The sequence below is a fragment of the Oenanthe melanoleuca genome, chromosome 5 (genome assembly GCF_029582105.1).
Source record: "Oenanthe melanoleuca isolate GR-GAL-2019-014 chromosome 5, OMel1.0, whole genome shotgun sequence".
Classification (NCBI taxonomy): Eukaryota; Metazoa; Chordata; class Aves; order Passeriformes; family Muscicapidae; genus Oenanthe; species Oenanthe melanoleuca.
In genome coordinates this window covers 51,538,196-51,546,012 of record NC_079339.1, presented here as the reverse complement: position 1 = coordinate 51,546,012, position 7,817 = coordinate 51,538,196, and the positions used below count along the sequence as shown (strand labels likewise).

The 7,817-nt window shown below is 40.6% G+C and overlaps 1 protein-coding gene across 1 annotated transcript in view; it reads right to left on the bottom strand.

Moving 5' to 3' along the window:
- Positions 1–7,407: 7,407 nt before the first annotated feature.
- TDRD9 (tudor domain containing 9) overlaps positions 7,408–7,817 on the bottom strand; it is a 63,972-nt gene continuing 63,562 nt past the window's right edge. The window contains exon 37 of the mRNA XM_056492885.1: positions 7,408–7,584. The gene's annotated coding sequence lies outside the window, so the exon portion shown is untranslated. The remainder of the gene's footprint in view (positions 7,585–7,817) is intronic.

The window sequence follows — 7,817 nt, the reverse complement described above, 5'->3', positions numbered from 1 at the left end:
AATAATATAGTAACAACCAGAGTTTCTGAGAGGCATGGTGCACATCCAGCATTCACAATATTTGACCATGAGCTAAAAAACTACTTAGGTACTTGTTTGATCTTATAAGGTTTTTAAATTCTTCTGTGTTTGATCTGCTGACAGAGAATACCAAGGTCAGAGCTCATGCTGTGCCACAAGTTCTCAGTCTACAGCCCCATGAATCATGGATTACAGTGACAAGGGATATGAGGATGAGAAGCAGATGCTGTTAAACTTTAACACTGGGCTGCACAAATTTAACTCTCCTTTCTTAGAGAGGTGGATGGGACCAAAACTTTTCTGTCTAGCCAAGAGCCCACTGAGATGGCAATAGCATGGAGGTATTTCTGTGTTAAAAGGTGGTGAATCCACCATTTCTGACGTAGGTGTCAAGTCTCATAGAAACACTCAGTCACTAAAACACCAGTGCAAATGCTGAGACAAATCCCGATACGACATTAAGTGGTAGCAGAAAGAAGCTGGACCACTTTGCAAGAGAGGCTGACCATCCCTGCTTTTCTTTATGCTTCAGACTGTTAATCCTTACCTTTTTTAATTCTGCCAGAAAACTGAGGGCTGGGCTCTGTGCAGCCCCCATGACCATTCTGGGAACAGAATCGCATCTCAAAGTCTGGCTGAGTTGCCTGGGGAGGCACTGGGAAGGCCTTGTGACCATTTGACCAAAAAAATGATCCCATGTCAGCCATGGAATCATAGCTCTAGAAAAACCACCCATGACACAAAACATGCCACTGCAGATGACATGACACAAAATGTGCCACGCCAGACCTGGCAAGCCAAGAGCAGCAGTGAAGTGACTCAGCAAGGAGAAATTTCCACAGTTACCTCTCCTTCACCTCTGGGGTGTGAGCTGGCAACAGATCCTGCACCTGGTGCTTGGGAGCACAGTCTGGCACCGGGCTGTAGGCACTGGCAAAGGCAGGCTGAAAATGGCCTTAGGCAAAGTAAGAGAAGTGATTTGGCATCAAGAGGGAAAATACCAGCGGAAGAAGGCAGAATAAAATGAGCAATGAAGTGCAGCACAAGCATCAGGCCACACAGAGACTGCAGGCAAGATAAACTTGGAATGCTTTTTAATGCTGTAGGAAATAAAACAAAACTTATAAAACCCATCCTGACACACAAGGAGGAAAAGGGAACAAGTGCCAGGAGTTTGAGTTAATAAAGTACGTGCTGTTATCAGCCTCAGGGAGGACATGAGATTGCTGTGACCCACACATCAGCTTATCAGCAGGAAGTGGAGAGACAGAAACCTGTCAAAACAGTACACCTGGAGTATTTCTGGCACAAGAGGAAGCTCTGGATGTGTGAAACCTGTAATAGATTTTGAACAGCAGGTCAGAAATATATTTCTTGGAGTTTTCCTAGCAGTCTGTTGGCCAAGCTGCTCTAGCAAACCCACCTGCACTGAGGTGGTTTGGAGAAGAAACTGCTCTCTCTCTACTGAGACCTACATCACCGGTCCAATTGTGCCGACCCCACCTGGGTGCTTTTTGGGATTGTCCTTCATCCACCACCACTCCCCCAAATAATAAAAATGCTGTAGCCTCTGGCTTGTCTCCTTGGTTCTGCAACCTGCTTAGCTCATGCTTCACTCATCAACTCCAACAACGCCTGGCTGCTGTGCCCCTGGGCACAGTGATCACACCCTGATGTTCTTCCTCTCTGCTCTGGGGAAATCACTTCCAAGGAACAGACTGGAAGGCAGTGTTCCTTTTCTTCTATTCATAGCTGTCTTAATCACACCTTTTATTTTTCCCTACGTGTTCATTATGCTGGTTCATGAATTTCTTAGCTCATCAATTCTGTATCCTGTTCAAACTCAGCCAGAATACCAACCTAAACAACTCAATGTACTGCTTGAGCTTAAGCTTCAATAACAATTATTACATCAATATGACAACCATCACACCAAGTTGTTAAGAACTGGGACTGGGCAGGGAGACAGAAAGTTGCTTTGCTGCTCTAAGATCTTCTTGCTTGTTTAGCAAGTAATTTTTCAAGTGTTTTGTAGCTCAGAAATTCTCTGAAACAGGCGGCGTGGATTGTCAAATGTGGCTTCTCTGCTATATCCAAGGGAATAAGATCCTTCAGTTGAACTGCAATAAAAGCAGAATTGCTAATTTCAACTTCTCTCCTACCTCGCTTCAATCTTTCCTGACACTAAATGGTAGAAAACCACATCAGCCACCTTTGTACTGTAGTCCTAGACAATTTTCCCTCAGCCTCTAACATTCTTTGAATATCTATGAGAAAATCAAATAAGTCAAAGGTCATTTTTCTGTAAATGCTTGCAAGTGCCAACAGCCTCTCCATCCCAAAGATTCCTTTTCATTCAAATCCCAATTTAATCCCAAAAATCACTAATCCACAAAGAGCTAAAATATACAACATGTCTCCTTTTAATCTCCAGCACTAAATAAAAAAAAACAAGGAAACTGAAGACCATATCCAATACCTCAAATACTCAGCTATTCTAGCCAAGTCTTCCACTATCACATCACAATACATGCATCAAGCAGTAATGGATATGGTGGGATTGCACAGATAATCCTTATGTTTAGAGGGACTGTAAAGAAAAAATTATATACTAAAAATATTTTATTGCAACTATAGACATTTAACTGGAGCAGATAATGTGGCCCGAAATCATTCCTATCTCCCTATGTTTCAGAAAAATTTGTGGTAGCTTTTTCATTTACTTCAGACAAAAACTACTTCAGATTATATTAAAATTACTTATTGAAATGATCCCAACATGGGAAAGCTTTTATCAGAAAGGAGCCAACTCTAGTTGACTGTAGGTCAACACTTAGCATGAAATAAATACAGGAGCTGTGTGAAACTGCTCTAGAAGATCTAAATTAAATGTAACTGGATTGACAGCTGTCAAACAATCACATGAGACTATATTGTTACAGCAGAGAAACAGAGGAAAAAAATTAAGAACTGTCTCAATGCAAATAATTTGAAAAAGAGTAACATGAAAACTGGCAGCAGTAAAATTAAGACAAAAAAATTTGCATTTTAATATGAAAATAAAGATAATGACACTAGGGAATGCCTTCTCACACATAAGCACAGAGGAAGTATACAAGAAAGAAGTCCTCTCCATTCTGATTCCAGTGTGGGGTATGATTTACAACAGCTTTACAACACTGTTACTGTACATCCATCTCTAGATGGACTTCTGCTGTTGTTCCTGCCCTTCAGCTGAAAGCATCCACTTGGAAAGTATGAAATATTCCTCCCAGAAGCACTCACATATCCTCTGGAAGCTCTCAAGTTATCATAGACTGCACTTCCCTGGGTAGATTGCTCATCCTGCAGCACTGACATCCTATGGAGCATCTCTACAAATGTATTAGCTTCAGAAACTACTGCAATTTTAGGAACTGCCATCAGCAGCAATCACTTCGTGCTTTTCCCAGTGTATTTTCTACCTCTTTCTCCTTTATATATAAAATTCAAGTAATATCTATTCCTTAGAGAACATATAAAATAATCAAATGTAAACTGTGCCTGTTCAATTCCCATCTTACCTGGAAGCTGGGCAGGAGGAGGGTGTTTGCACAACTGCTGTCAAGACCAAGTAAAAGCAGTTCAAGACAGAGCTAACATCTTCAACTAGAGAGGAACTCCCTGCAGCTATGTTCTGTGATCTCTTGAAATAAGTGCTGTGGAAGATACTGTCTGTATCAAGAATTTTAATACAATCTTACCTACTTTCCTGTCTTTTAAATGTGGCCTTTCTGCCTTTATTAAAGACAGATGAAGAAAATACCCCAGAGATACATATGCATCCTCTGTGCTGGTCATTGCCTGATTATGCACTCTACATTTTTGCTATTAACAGCCTAAAAAGAGAACAAAGAGCTTTGTAAATGCTGAAATACTGCCAACAGCTGTACCCTTCCTTCTTCAAGCACACTGAGAAAGGTACCCCTGGGTGTTGTACGCTCTGTTCAGGAAGAAAACAAAATGAGAGAAGTGAAATAATTAAAACTCCTGCATGGTTTTCTCCACATGGCATAAAGAACAAATACAGGAGGGGGAAAGAAAACCATCACACTGGTGTGTTTGTGGAGCATCTGGGACTCATCACTGACTGGCCTAAAAAGAAGACAAGTTTCATACACGTGACGTGAAAAAGTCATGAACTCATCTCCTCATGAGGGAAGAAGTTTTAATTGCAGTTTTTCAGAGGAAAAAGCAGCCTGTGCACTTTCTGGAACAAAGGAAATAAATGCCAGCATTTCAACCATACTCTTTACCTCCCTCCTTCCCCTGAAATACATGGCAACCCCACTTCTCTCTTTCCCCAGGGTGGCTCCCAGTGCAGGAGGGAATTGCTGGGTTGAAGGAGTGAAGGACATGACTCCTCAGGAAGGCTCATGGTGTGTGCAGCTCACCTCAACCCATTTCCCTCTCAACAGTCTGATGGCAAAATGAGCAGTAAGCACCAACACCCAAGCTCAACTCTCTGGCCCCTTGCCCTGGGATCAAGAAACATCCACTAACTCATCCATGTGCCAACAAACACCTGTCAGGATTTCCCCATTACCCGCAGCGATGTAAAGGGGGTGAGACCCCTCTCTCTTGAAGGGGGATCTCTGGGAAGGTCCTGTCCTTGTCTTGCAGGATGGAAGAGCTGTCTCAGCAGAGGGAGCAGCAACCTCTGTTTCCCCGAGGCATTTAAGTCATAGATCTGGAGATTAGACAGACACTCCTGGAGCTTGAGTGAAAGTTAAATATAGGAGCATCAGACAGGGATGACAAACACACCTACCCAAGTAGCTCAGTGACTAAGAAAAGAGCAATTTATCTTCCTACAGATTCACCAGATCAGCTCAGAGCTTGCCGTTTCCCTCAACACTCCTTTGGAGGATTAATATACATCTCAGACATACAGTCTTTGCCTCAGGTCTCTCATTTATTAACCTCATCAGAGTTTTATCTGCTTTTCTCAAGGTTCTTCTCCAGAAAGAAACTCCACATAAAACTACACACTAATAGTGGGTTTTTATTTCTCTGTTCAGTTCTATCCCTTACTGTGAGTAGACAAACCCTGCTCTGTTTACTCCGGTCCTCGAAAAACATTCTAATGACTCTGCAAGGCCAGAGTAATCCTGCAGTGTACTCCTGCAGTCTATGCCAACACCTGTATCCTGCTTTAAACCATGATTCCATAATTTATCCTAATTCATGTGGGTGTTTTTCTAACAGTTCCATGTAGACTGGCATTAAATTTAACCTGTTGGGACTGCACTCACTGTGGCTCATGAAGTCACCATCCCTCCATTACTCAAATGCCATCTCTGGCCTTTTTTCCCTGTTAACTCAATTCTCTCTTTGCACTGTAAACAAAAGCTCTTGTTAAATCCATGGGCAAGCTTTCAGAATAGATGCCAACAACAGCACAACACTGCTAGGAAAGGTCAAAGCTACAGGATCTACATACATTCACCTGTACCTCCTAAAATCCCACACAGCTGAACAAGGACAGTCCTGTTTTTTCTGGAAATGGATCACTTCACACTGACATGCACTCTCACCTTCATTTCCCCTCTTGCACTCCCTGCAGAGAACACAGCTGCCATGGTGCAAGTGGCCACAGGCTCAGCAGGACCCAGTTGGGTTCATTCAAAGCACCCTAATCCCTACACACACACTTTTTGGGGAAGGAACTGAAACTCCCATGTTTTCATCCTTTTCCCTTTTGCTGTTCCATCCTGATAATGTGATTCTTCTGAAAGAAGAAAGCAAATGCTCTGCAGCACTACCAAGAATCAATTAAGATTCTTACCTTCTCTGTAAAAGGATTCATAAACAATATTCTCCACCCATACACCTGTCACAAGGAAAAACCTGGGCAAGGATAAAAATAGACATTTTTTCAGTATATCTTTTAAGGTTCTGCAATTCAGTAAGGTAGGGAGTTCAGGTTCCTCAATTGTAACAGTTATTGACGGATCTGCCTTCCATGGAGTTCCAATTAATTTTTCCATTTGTTTATGTATTTGATTTCCATGAGAACCCACAGCAGTAAATCCCAAAATTAATTACATGGAATGGCAAAAAAATCTTTTGATTTAAAACTGCTATCAGGTGTCATTGCAGCTGTGGGGGGTATTATGAATAACAGTCAATGCACATTGTTTCAGATTCTAGAAGCACCTGTCACTACAGTTTGTCTGTACACTTTATCATTACTATTGGAGGAATTTAAATATGATAATTTATAGATTTAAATACTTCCACCTTAAGCTCATTGAAGAAACAGAGTAAATTATGGTAAGTGACGTCTCTTTCTGCTCAATATTGGTGAGTATCTGGAGATGAAGTGAATCTTGACAAGCAGTCATGGTCTTTTTTCTTATGGAAATAGCCCCCAAAACCACAAGGCTGAGTGGGATCAGGTTCACAGCCACGACATATCCTTTGAGATGGAAATCCTGAAGCTACTTACTTTAAACTTGTTCAAGTGACTTTGCAATAGTCAAAATAGCCTAAATCAAACAAAAAAATATAACAGCTCCTTTTAAAATGTTAGCACTGTATATATTCATCTGCAAATAAACATAACCACCCGGGCAAGGCTGACTTGAAATATGCTGAGTTTCCTCCAGGGCTGTTCTGTATCATAGCAGCCCCCACCTGGTGGCAGCACAGTCACACACACAGACCCACATGGGAGAAACAGAGCTGAACAATAAAAATAACCAAACCAAAAAAAAAAAAAAAAAAAAAAAAAACAACAAAACCCAAACAAACAAAAAAACCCAAGTGTTGCTCATGTGGAATTAGTTTCTTTATTTTTGTCATGGCTTTGTGCATTGCCAAGTTTCCTTTTCCTGCAGAAACTCTCATCATAATTGGACAAAGCAAGATTTGAAATCCTGCTTGTTCCACATGCCCCTGAAGGTGTTTAAGAGGAACACTTAATTGGTGTACAACACTTGGCTAAGAAACACTCTTGTCTAAGCCACTTGAGATGCAATTTTTCTGTTAGACTCTCTCACTAACTGTTCTAATTCCCAAGGATCACTAAAATGGGTCTAAGAAAGTAATGCTCTAATAAACCACTGAAATCGCCTGTTACACAGTCATCCCTGTAATTACAGCTTAAAATAATTTCTTATTTTAAGCATCCCCTTATTTTCCAAGAATCTGCCACTTCTTTATGGTGATCACTGATTCTCTGTCCTTCAGAGGATGACTGGATATTACACGACCATTAAATCAGAGTGAACAGTGAAAATGAATACTCTTCCATATATTGTTTCTGTATTGATGTATTCCATGAATGCAATCACATACCTTTAACAACTACATTTAGCTTTTATTAAGCATGACTACACAAAGGAAGAGACAAAAACATTTTATTTAATTTCTGCATTTTATTCTGAAACCACTGACCTCATTTTTAGGGCTAAAGATCTCCCAGGTAAAAATAAGTTGAAAGGATGAAACCAAGTGACATGAATCAGTAATTCAAAAGCATTCTTCTGCCATACAGGAAAATAATCATGTTATGTTCTGCTGTACAAAAAAAAGTAATGAAAAAATTGTACTAAGTACATGAAGATATATAATTCAGAGCATCAGTTTCTTCTGACTTCTATTCCTCGGTAAAGGAAAACCGCAACTCCCTTTGCTGCGTATTTTTTTTAAGAACTAATACAAAAGAAAACAGGAAAATGCAACCTGCAATTACAGACAATAAAAAAGTCATGCCCCTTAATTTAAGAGTTTTTAGACAGAAAATGATCAAC